The sequence below is a fragment of the Dermacentor albipictus genome, chromosome 9 (assembly GCF_038994185.2).
Source record: "Dermacentor albipictus isolate Rhodes 1998 colony chromosome 9, USDA_Dalb.pri_finalv2, whole genome shotgun sequence".
Taxonomy (NCBI): Eukaryota; Metazoa; Arthropoda; class Arachnida; order Ixodida; family Ixodidae; genus Dermacentor; species Dermacentor albipictus.
Window position 1 is genome coordinate 98,439,725 of NC_091829.1, and position 12,697 is coordinate 98,452,421.

Genomic DNA, 12,697 nt, shown 5'->3' on the forward strand with positions numbered 1-12,697 from the left:
CGGCTGAGGAATATGGAAGAAAGTAAAGGGGCTGGGAGAGTGTTCAGGTATCTGTATAGGAGAAACATTGATTCACAGTCGAGGAAAAGAACTACGGAGCTTACTAGCAAGTATGCGGCCTGTAGGGTGGGCAACACAGCAACAAAGGTCAAGCGGAAAGTAAGAGCGGCTTAAATATTCTCATTGGTGGCGGCAATGGAAAAGAAACCTGCCATGAGTAACTACTTAGGAGGAAAAAATGAAATCAGGAAACAAACAATTTATGAAAACTGAAAGGGAAGCTGATTACTTTTCGAAGCGAGATCGGGATGCCTTAGAAAAAGCACCTATAAAGGAAGATATAAGACGGAAGAAGAAGCATGTGCTTCCTGCGGTGAAGCTAGGGAGACTATGGAGCATTTCTTATTAGAATGTGAAGACGTCTACCCAGCGGTTGATTTAGGCACCACTGGCCTCCTTCAAGCACTTAGGTTCAGCGAGAGCAGTGAAAAAGCAAACATTTCCGCAATAGGCATTAGTAAGGTGCGATTAGAGGATTGGTGGAAGTAGGAAAACGACAAAAATGGAGACGTACAAAAGCACAGTTCGAAAGAGGGGATCAGAAAATTAGGGTGGGGTAGTTCGTAGTCTTTTTTCTTCTTTTTATTGTTTAACCTAGGTAGGACATTAGGCAGTATAATCGCAAGAGCTTGGTGGCGCAACCTACCATCCCGTTCCAAAGGATACGCTCATAACATCCATCCATCTCGCCTCCATTTCGTTTGAGCGCATTGGGGCCGTGTGGGGACCAGTGCGCGAATGCCCCAATACCGTTGCGTTTAATAAATTTTCTCCCTCTCTCCCCGTCCAACTTCCAGCGTGCGTCACTCGAACTCTCGTGTTCAGGCGACGCGGCTCCTCTTTCCGCTCACAGCGCGATTCTTAGGTGCAGCGTCCAATGCGGGACCCCTCTGATGTGCGATCGCTGCGCCGTAGCGCGTCTGGTGGGAAAGGTCCCCTGCGATGTGTACCGCGCTGCTGGCGAGGAGTCATGCGTCTGCGTGGTGCTCTCAAGAGAGATAGTGTACGATCCAATCGAGACGTCAGCCCCATGATCACGTCCACCTTCATGGCGCATCGCGGTCCGGCTGTCCGTGCCGATCACGACGTTTGGCTCGCGCAGATCGTTTCTCGCTCCGAGACACCGAGTTCTTTGGTTCGTTTTGTCTTCGTTTTCCTTGCGCAACGACGTCCTCGTAAAAAGAACTTCTCCCCACTCCGTGCAATCTACCTTGTCGTCGTGCCAGCAGCACTGAGGCCAGAAGTCTTGAACGGCGATCAGACAGCCGGGCACCCTGGGTTTTCCCGTACGCTCGCAAAAATACAAGTACTATTAGCCACTCGTGACCACTGACGTCGCCCGCTACCTCAAGACAGGCCGTGATAGCCAGTGACGAAAAACACCACCGACAAGGTCATCACGTTTACTACAGCCGATCGAGCGTCCTTGCCGACACTTTCAGCAGATAGTGGTGAATTCGCTGGGACCATTTCCGACATCAATATCTGTAAGCAAGTGGATCTTCGTGGCCACAGACTACCTTACGCGCTACGCCATAACGAAAGCCCTGCCCAAAACTGGTTCAGCGGAAGAAGCGAAATTTTTCTTCGATAACATCCTGCTGCGACATGGCGCCCCAGTAGCCCTCATCACAGACAAAAGAACGTCCTTTACAGCGGAGCTCACCCAAGCCATTCTGCAATACAGCCAGACAAGCCACAGGAGGACCACTGCCTAAAAAGCGCAGACGAACGGCCTAGAGAACGTGTGAACAAGGAACAAAACGCTCACCTACATGTTAGCGATGTATGTCGACATCGAACACAATACGACGAATGCCGTCCTCCCGCTCATAACCTTCGCTCACAACATGACTGTGCAAGAAACAGCGCAGATCGCACCATACAAGCTGGTTTGCGGCAGGAACTCAACCACGACTTTCGACGCCGTGCTCCCGTACGTCACCGACGAAGTGTATCTGGAAGTCGCCGCCTACCTTCACCGCGTTGATGAAGCCCGACAGCTCACCCGCCGGCCGGTCAAGAACCAGCATAGGGCCGAAAGCTGACACTACAATCTTCGACGACGTTACGTCGAGTGCCAGTTCTGCGACCGTGTTTGGGTTTCGACTCCAATACGCCGACGAATACTTATCTAGAAGCTTTTGCGGCACTATTTCGGACCCTACAAGATCACGTGACGTATTCCCGCACAGGTCATGAAGTCATGCTAGATGCTATTCTGAAATCACAGCGCCACCGCTCACGGCCTGAACTAGTCAATGTTATGCACTTGAAACCCTTCTGTCAACGCTAACTCAGAATTTGGGGGGAGGGGGGGGGGGGGCACCAGGAAATGTCGCAGTTGGTTGTAACCACAGGCGCTAAGCTTGTGACAGATAATATAACACTGTTCTTGTTTGTTGACTACTGTGGAGTTTTTGCCCGTGTGAAATAATTTGTGCCTCAGTGTACATATAAGGGAATTAGTTCGTGGATTGTTTTGTACGGAAATATTTGTGTTTGCGGTCCCACGCCCATTTAGGAGAGTTTTTTATCTTTCACAAAGAAGCGGGGGAAGGGGGTTATTTTGTGCGAGGTATTCAGATGTGGTAGGCGGTGTCCGTGGTGCTGTGCGGTGCTTGTCCGAAATGACGCGAGCACGACGAAGACGACGAAGAGGCAATGATCGTTCCGTGTGGCGAATGGAAGGTAAAGAAAAAGAAGACCGGAAATTACGAACGAACAAATTTGACCAATAGCGATTTAACACGTGAAGAATGAGAAAAAGGAAAAACAAGTGCCGAGAGAAGCTCGAGGAACAGCACAGAATTGAGGCTTCATCATCATCATCAGAAGCGAGCAGTGCCAGGCAGCCAGAGCTCGTCGGGTTCCCGTACCGAAGCCCAGCTGCTACCTGGTTAATCCACTTACCTGGCGATCCCTCAGCCGGCCACGGTACCCTGCCCTTGGACTGATACTAATTCCAGCCCTGGGCCTTCCGTTGGTTCTGTGGGACAAGACTGTACCAGGCCTACCCTGCTGTTCGTTCCTAGGCCTTCCATGACCCGTACGGCCATATCACGCTCATCCCTGGCGTCATTGTGAAGCGGAATATACCGACCCGCCGACAATATATCGACGTCCACAAGGTGAACATTCACAAACATTATTTATCGCGGCGTGGGACTTTGTAATTCTTTGAGACCTTACTAGTTGATTCTCTGGGACTTTAGCTCCATTATTCAAGTGTGTAGTAGTTGCATGTTTTAATAGTGCTTCTGTTCACGTCAACTTGCCCATTCTTTTATTAAAAGTCACTCAAGATGCAAATTACCTCGTTCCTCTCGGTAACGAATGTTTCGCATTCATTAGTCATTTTTCCAAACATCTCTCACAGTGAGCGCGTATACCTCCATCGTGATTTTGTTCAGGCTACGCTAATCGACGCAGAAATGCAGAATTCTATCCTTCGCCTTCGCCAAGAATACAAGAGACACCCACGAGCTTTTCGACAGCTGGATGATTTCGTCGTGCAGCATTTCGTCGATTTGTTGTTTTATATAGATTCATGTTTGTGCACAAAACAGGGTAAAGACCCGCAATGGTTGCTCAGTGGCTATGGTGTTAGGCTGCTGAGCACGAGGTCGCGGGATCGAATCCCGGCCACGGCGGCCGCATTTCGATAGGGCCGAAATGTGAAAACACCCGTGTATTTAGATTTAGGTGCACGTTAAAGAACCCCAGGTGGTCGAAATTTCCGGAGTCCTCCACTACGGCGTGCCTCATAATCAGAAAGTGGTTTTGGCACGTGAAACCCCATATATATTATATATAAAACAGGGTAAAGGCACTGGCAGAGGGGTGGAGCGCATATTTCGGTTATTATGCGATGCTTAGCAACTGCTTTTTCTCGGATCCTTCATGACGACAAAAAGCAGTCCTTTTATAGCAAGAAGATACAATTGAATGTGCAATTGAATGGATGCAATTGAAATGTGGAATGCCTTACCTGATGTTGCTGTCGATCAGACGGATGTGCACAAATTTGAATGCTTGATTGATATTTTCTATCGTGAACACCCAACCTGATGCTATGAAGTGTCAAATTTGCTTGTGTTGTACTATTTTCCCTCCCTGTAACAACCCTCAAGCGAGGGTTAACAGTATTAAGAAAGAAAGAAAGAAAGAAAGAAAGAAAGAAAGAAAGAAAGAAAGAAAGAAAGATACCTTTGAGCTGTTCTTGCTTATGACAAGGAATAGATGGATCAATATCAAAAAGTGGTTCAAGGCCACGCGCCGTCGTTATATTTTCGGCAAAATCCAAGCGGGAACAAATGCATCGCTGACTGCTGCAACTTCTTCCGGCTATGCCACATTCGTGCATTGTTCAGGTGTTTATGTTCGTGGCTGAAGTTCGTCGCGAATAGTTCTGCATTTCCTCGTCTTAACTGTGCGATACTGTTTGCAGCACCAATTTGACAATCGACCAGTAGCTGTTCGTCGCTCTCAACGATGGTTTGATGCCTGCGGCTGCTTCTGTGGCGACGAAAATCATGATAGAGGCGCGATGCGCGTTACTGACTCAGGTCTTCAAGTACACCTAGGGCGCGATTACTGTGAGAACGCTGCGGCGGTATCGCATGGCTTTATCAATATTAGGTCGATGACTTCACCACATTGACTCAAGAAGTATATGCCGAGGATTACGACCCATGACCATTGTTGTAAAACAACGACGGTCGCTGGGCTAGTCCGGTCATCATCCGTAACCCTTGCCATGCAGATTCCGGTCAGCGTAATTAAGTGTCCTCCAGCTGCCAAGATTTGATGGCCTTCCTAGGCACTCATGAGTTTCCTCAACCTGTCGGACAAGGAAGGGGCCAGCGCTGACACAGCAGTCGGCTCCTGTACAGGCTAAGATAGTGACACTGTGATCATGAACCAGGACATCGAGGTCGGTAGTTCTTAGCCTTACATCGCAGAGAGTGTCTTATACGTCGGGTCGTCAGGTCTCCTTTTTGCGTATTCTTCGCTTCGAGGAGGCACGTACCCAGGATTTTTTTTTTCAGGAGGGAGGGGGGCGCATCCCCAAAGTAACTTTTCTATGCAAATGAGGGGCGGTGTACTTATACTAGCAGAAACCTTAATTCTCACCATTCGCTATAAAAGCACGTACACCCACTAAAGAGAAGCGAAACAAGGTGTATTTCGCAAGCATGTCTGTGACATACAGCTATCCTTTACATGACAAACCAGGAACCACATCAAATTGGCTCACGCAGGTAAGAAACGCAGCAAGGAAACAACCAAGAACAAGTCAACAAGCGAAAGCGTAAAATGAAGATTTCTACCACTGTTTTTCTAATTAGCTCTGAAAGAATTATCGAGAACGATATATTTGTGGAACAATCACAGTTCTTTTGTATCCCTCGTTTACTTCTCTACCAAATTAGGTGCCAAAACCGACTCGTATCCTTATTTGGGAAGTTGCTTAATGAAGCCTGGCCACCAGTCCCGTACAACCGCGTAGAGCGCTGGACGCTGCGGTTCTAGGCGCACTACGACACGGCAAAGGCTTATAAAAACATCCACAAAAGCACAGCAAAGAAGTAGCTTCATCAGGCTGTTCGAATGATAACTTTAGAAGTTTCATTCGAAACACATAGAACCAGTCTTCACATCCGGCGCCATTTCCTCTACTTCCTTTTTAAATAAAAAGATTTTCGTGGACAAATATTTTCACAAACAGCGCCTAAATTTGTTATTTTTTGCTTTTATTTCTAGTTTGGCTGTTTCCTCGGCTCTCTCTCTCCATAGATTGCTTAATTTTGAATTTCATGCGACTCTTTTCTCCCGTTGCCAATTGCGCCCGAAAAGTGTTCTACAAATAAGGATAAAAACCACATGAGGTAACGGGTGACATTAATATTTCTTATAGATTGAACGGTTATTGCACGGTTTGATTCAAATTTCGATTTTCGGGGGGATGGCTGTGAAACATAGATCGTTGAAAAGTGACCAGTACGGCCTTTCCAGCGGCAGCACGTTGAGATTTCGGAACAAGCATCGAAATAACGAGAAAGGCGAAAATATTCCGCCATCTCTTAGCTGGGAGAATGTCGAGCTGCTTCATGCCATCAGTTCAGCGGCCTTTTCCTAGACCCGGTGAGTGATCGTTTCGACACCTCGGCCATAATATTGCAACAGCATTCCAGTGCTGACCGCCGAATAGCTGCCAAGTCTCAAGACTGGTCTGGCGGCGCTTTAGGGACATGATTGAGGAGTGCCGGCATGGGCGGGGGGAGAGGGACGAGGGGGGTTATGCGGCTTAGTTTCGGAGAACTATGCATGACGCAGCTTGTCGTCATAGTTGGACTTCTTGAACGCGCTGACCTTTTCGTAAGTTTCCAGCCAGCTTTCCAGGTAAAGAATGAAGACCTGCGGGAGGTTGGTGGTTCACTGGGCTGCTGCAACACGTTCGGTGTAAGTGCCACTGAAGTTGCCATTGTGGCTTCTGTCGTGGCACTTATCGCTCATCTGAGGAACAAGTTCTTGCTCGGGGGACAGATATTGTAGCCTGCAGCTGGCTCGATGATGTTGGGCGGCGCTGGCGGTCTATTAAAGATTCTCGCCGGTCCCACGGCTTTGCGGGGGCGTCCGGTACATGAACGTAAAGCGCCTCTACCAGATGCCACGTTCTAGTGACGATGAACTAAGGAGCTAAAACTGTGAATCATGAAACAAACTCTTTATTGGACGGATCTGACCCCACAACAGAAAGTGACATTGAAAGTAAAACCGTAGCGGTGAGCACAGTCGGTGATCGTCGAAATTTGATCAGCGTGCTAAGCGTGCCAGCATAATCGCTGGGGCCTGTGTAACTTGCATAACGCACTGCATAATTCTGGTCGCGCGTACAATCTGGTCACAGAATGTGCCATGGCAACAGACAATGAATAGAACCGCTGATACCATTCGAGAAACTTCCGATATATCGAGGCGCGTCCTCCGCCGAGCGATAACGTTCAACGTTTGGTAGCGGCTGAATAGCCGTCACCGGAAAAAGACGAACAAGTGCATGTGTCGATATGCCATCAATATGTAAGTGCCATTTCTTTCGGAACGCCACATGTACAGTTTCAACCATGGCTAAATCCCATATTCTTATTTTCTTGTGTGGAAAGCATTTGAAAGTAAGTGAATCAGATGATGCGGTGGTTGAACGTTTACTTTTTTTTTTCATCTATGTTCAAAAGCAATGACTTTTTCACGTCGCGCAGACGCTGCTACAGTCTTCGTCGCAGACTCTTCACCCAGCAGCAGACGGCAGACTCCACTTCAAGCCGGTAGCCATCGACTTCCCCAAGACGTGTCCAGAGAGGATCACAGCCCGACCCCTACAGCCAAACTATTTCGCCGATAGCGACGTTCTGCATCGACAACCCTGCATCGGTCGTAAGATGTCGACCTACTGAACCTATCAAAACGCAGGTACGCCAATTTTTTTTGTTTCTAGAACAGATGCCTCAAATTTTGAAATTTGCAGTTTCAGCTAAAATACTACGTAGTTAGACATAACTATACCATTCATATGACACGCAACGCACACGCAGCCGGTGTTCCCAAAACTACTACCGCCCGGGTTTTTCAGTGAGGCAGCCGTGAAATAATTTCCTCGTAAGCCCAGCATAACGAAAGCCCGAACAGCGCTTCCACCCGAGTTGTCGAAGCGTATCAGATCGTAAACTGATTCTCGATGCTTGCACTGGCCTTGGATATCAGCGCACAAAGCGATCTGTCATGCCGAGGGCTTGCGTTTAATAGATGGCGGCGAAATACGAAAACACTCGTCTACGCAGACTTGGGTGCACGTTAAAAAAGCCCAGGTGGTCCAAATTTCCGGAGTCCTTGCACTACTTCGTGCCACATAATTAGATCGTGGTTTTGGCACCTAGAACACCATAACATTTTTGCGTGAAATAGACCAGTAGGCCTCTTGGACTGTGGATTTGTATAGGGGGCAAACACATGTAACACAAAACTGCTTGTGAAGAACCCATGCGTAAGTTATGCGTATACGAACAAGTTTACAAAAATAAGAGCGAGTTTGCGCAGGAACTTACCGAGGATACACAAAACTCAAACTAGTTTTCGGGCTTAACATCTCCCAAAGCTCTACTTTCTGTCAGAGCGGACTCCGCCGTAGAGAACTCTGGCTTGTGCACTATCGCCTGTGGTTCGTTACTACGCGCTATAAGCATGGTGTGCAAGCTTCACTGCCCTAATTCAATGCAGCACATTGCTTCTGAACTCACTCTTCTTGAGGCTGGTTGTCGATATGGCGGTCATAAATCCACACCTTTATGGTAATACACAGGCGGCTCTCCACCTCGCTGGCGTAGACTGTGGTCGCTTCAGAAAGCGTGTTCCTAGAATTCTCGTATATCCTAAAGGGGGACAAATTCTATACCTGCATACGGACACGGTGTGCATATTTAGCCTGAAAAAGCATTAGAAGTTTCAACAAGGCACAAAAAACCAGCGCAGTAGCCGGTGCTATAACGGCGACAACAGTGGTCCACACTGCACTGCTCGTGTGTCCACATACGCCAATCCTGGAGCACTGTTTCTTTTTCTCTCACTGTGTGCATTTTGTGCGCTACTTCGGTTGTACGCAACGAATTGGCTTTCCAAAAGGCTTTAAAGCTACTGGACATGCTTTTTGCGACAAGTGCGTTGCTGGTATGTAACAAATGGGCTACCGTACCTCGTAGCCAGAAAAAATGCTTTTAGCGCAAGGCATTCAAAACAAGGAGGCAAGAGACAAGCTTCCAACGGAACCGGCCTGCATGCATCCTAAACGTTTTTTTTTTTTACTTCAGAACATCATTCCTAACGAGATAAGCGTCTGTGCAAGCGCTGGTGAGAAAATTACTCAGACAAAAACTTATGCGGATCCGACGCACTGTGGAAATCGTAAGGTAAGCGTTCTGTGCTGTTTACATTGACTGACAATAACTAGCGGTGATATTCACGGCGAAAATGTTTCATTTATTCAGTGTTTAGCAAAATATAAGTGTACTGAGTTGCTGGTGCCTGTTACCTTGCGTCTGCAACTGCTGTTTCTCGTCATAGTGCGCAGAACACACAGTGAGACGTGTTTGCTTGAGACGTTCTTATGCGCCCTTCCTCAAAATTTCCAAGTACGTTATTGTCATTGCCTCACACGGCACATTGCGCTTCACCGGCAGATCAAATTTTCGATTATAACCGGCTGTGTTTGCAGCTATCGTTGTGCTTTGAGTGCAACTTGCTTTTATTAGCACAGGTTCGCTCAATTAAATTTAGACAGACTATTGAGGGTTTTGCAGCCGTGCTTCACCATCTGGTGGAGGTGCCCGTGCATTCATGCAACGAACGCCACCGTGAAGCCGCGATCCAACCCGACACCCGAGGACAACTCGAACGTTACCAAGTAGCAGAGAGATGGCCGAAGGCAGCAAGGACTGCTACCCTACTACGGACTTCTACTTGAAAATACCGGGAAGTGCACGGCCACGGAAGCCGCTACAATGGAAGCCCCAGTGTCGCCAGCACCAATCGTGCTGCAGCAGCGCAGGGAACCACCAACGTTCCACGGATAAACATATGAGGACTCGGAAAGCTGGCTACACTGATATGAAATTTACCAATTAAAAGAGCAACAACAAGCTGCGCCATGTCTTTTTTGCAGTGTAAAGCGCCGACAGAACGTAGCTCCAGAATCGAGAAACCATCTTAACAAAGAGGCACCTGTTCTTTAGCGGCTTCCTACAGATATTCACAAGCGTCGTGGGCCAAGAGCGAGCCCGAACTGCACTAGAAAACCGAGTCCAGCTGCTCAACAAGACCATCGCGATCTTCACGGAAGAGATGACCCGTATTTTCCGGCAGGCGGACCCAGAAATGTCGCGGGAGAAAAACAGTGCGCTTCTTAATACGGGGCGTCAAGCAAAAAAAGTCGCCGAACTGGTCCGCAACCCGCCGAAAGCCATAGCTGAGTTCTTGCGAAAGGCAACGGCGACTGAGAAAACTTTGTAAATGCGTACAACATAATATAACCGCCAAGTGCTCACGACGCCGCAGGGCCCCATGCAAGCACTGGGCTCCGATGACCTCCAAGAGACCATCAAGACCATAGTGCGTGAAGAACTGCGCAACATCTTGCCTTCGTAGCAACCACCGGTGCCCTCGGTCACTGAAGGGGTCCAGGGCGAGCTACAGCGACCACTTAAGCTCCTCAGTTGCAGTCGCAAGCGGTGCAACTCCAGCCAATCGCGATGACATAATCCACCATCGGCCCCCGCCATGGTGCCCCTTCGCCTCCACGCCGCTACCACAAAGCCGTACTGTGGCACAGCGTAGCCTTCCAAGGAAGGCCGGCTCTTGGCGCGCAACCCGACCACCATCCACTCTGCTATCACTGCGCAGAAGCGGTCACGTTTATCGCTGGTGCCTATATCGTGAAATGGGACTACGAGGGTCGCTGGTACCCATGCAGTGAAATTCGACTTCGAGGGTTCGCCGTGAACACTCCAAGCCCTCAGCAAAACGAATGCCCTCACAATAATCCCCCACTAGCTTGCCGCCACTCAGTGAAGCCGTCGACGACTATCCACTTCACCGTCACCCGGCCGCTACCTGTCGCCGTCGCCTGTCGACTACCGTCTGTCCTTATCCCTCAAAGTAAGAGCAGCAAGCGATACTCTGTGAGACTTTAGTGCTTGATTCCCCGGGATTTTAGTTCTATTCGTCAAGTGTCTAGTAATTAAATGTTTTCCTAGTGTTTCTCTGACGCAGTCACTTTGACCTCGCTCAGTCTTTTATTAAAAGTCACTAAAAATGCCAATGCCTTAGTTCTTCTCGGTAACGAAAGTTTCGCATCCGTTAGTAATTTTTTCGAGCCATCCCCCACAAGGAGGCCGTATACGTCCTTCGCGATTTTGTTCATCCTGTGCCAATCGATGCAGAAATGCAGAATTCTAGCCTCCTTCTTCGCGATGACTACAGGATACGCCCACAGACTTTTCGACAGCTGGATGATGTCGTCGTGGAGAATTTCGCCGATTTGATACTTATATAGCATCATATTTGCGCGTGGAAACTGAGTAAGGGGTGTGGCGGAGTGGTGGACCACATGTCCGGTCATTATGCAATGCTTAGCAACTGATGTTTGTCGGATCCTTGATGACGACGAGAAGCAGTCCTTTCATAGCTGAAGGATACCGTTGAGCTGTTCTTGCTTATAACAGGGAAAAGATTTATCAATATTAAAGTGTGGTTCAAGACCACGCGCCCTCGTTATATCCTCAGCAATATTCAAAGGAGAACAAGCGCATCACATCACTGACTGCCAGGCACATACCCAGGATTTTTTTTTGGAGGGGGCCCACCACCTTCATCATCATCATCAACAACAACAACATCATCGTCGTCGTCGTCGTGGTCGTCGTCATCATCATCATCATCATCATCATCATCATCATCAGCCTGTTTTAAGTCCACTGCAGAACAAAGGCCTCTCCCTGCGATCTCCAATTACCCCTGTCCTGCGCCAACCGATTCCAACTAGCGCCCGCGTATTTCCTAATTTCATCGCTCCACCTTGTCTTTTGTCATCCTCGATTGCGTTTTCCTTCTCTTGGTACCCATTCTGCAACCCTAATGGTCCAACGGTTATCTAACCAGCGCATTACATGACCTGCCCAGCTCCATTTTTTCCTCTTGATGTCAATTAGAATATCGTCTATACCCGTTTGCTCTCTGATCCAAACAACTGTCTTTCTGTATCTTAATGTTATGCCTAGCAATCTTCGTTCCATCGCTCTTTGCGTGGTCCTTGCTCTCAAACATCTTTGTCAGTCTCCGACTCTCTGCCCCATATGTCAGCATTGGCAAAATGCACTGATTGCACATCTTACTTTTCAATGATAATGGCAAGCTTCCAGTCAGGAGCTGGCAATGTCTGCCGTATGCGATCAAGCCAATTTTTATTCTTCTGTGAATTTCCTTCTCATAATCTGTTCCCTGTGATGCACTGACCTAGGTAAGTGTGCTCCTTCGCAGTCTCTAGAGGCATACTGGTGATCCTGATCTCTTGTTCCTTTGCCCGGCTATTTATCATTATCTTTATCTTCTGTATATTAATATCCAACCCCACTCTTACACTCTCTCTGTTAAGGTCTCCAATGATTTGTTGTAACTTGTCTGCATTGTTGTTGAATAGAACATCGTCATCGGCAAACCGAAGGTTGCTGAGATATTCGCCGTCGATCTTTACTCCTAAGCCTTCCCAGCTTAATAGCTTGAATTCTTCTTAGCAAGCGGTGAATAGCTTTGGAGAAATTGTGTCTCCCTGTCTGACCCCTTTCTCTATAGGTATCGCCCTGCTTTTCTTGTGTAGAATTAAGGTAGCTGCAGAACTTCTGTAGATATTCTTACGCGAAAGACGAGTCAGTAAGACGAGAAACTATTTATAGGTTATATTTACAACAACGCTTGCAGCGCTGACCGGTTAGATTCACAGCGCGAGCGCAGTTCCTTCTTCCGCCTCTTTTCTGGAGTGATGGCACCCGCGCGCCTCGTTCAAACAAATACCACACGCATGTAGCAATAT

General features: G+C 48.1%; 1 long non-coding RNA gene across 1 annotated transcript in view; it reads left to right on the forward strand.

Moving 5' to 3' along the window:
* The window catches only part of LOC139049550 (uncharacterized), a 65,971-nt gene extending 58,444 nt beyond the window's left edge, over window positions 1-7,527 (forward strand). The window contains exon 6 of the long non-coding RNA XR_011508391.1: window positions 7,323-7,527. This is a non-coding gene — a long non-coding RNA (uncharacterized lncRNA). The remainder of the gene's footprint in view (window positions 1-7,322) is intronic.
* The last annotated feature ends 5,170 nt before the right edge of the window (window positions 7,528-12,697 follow it).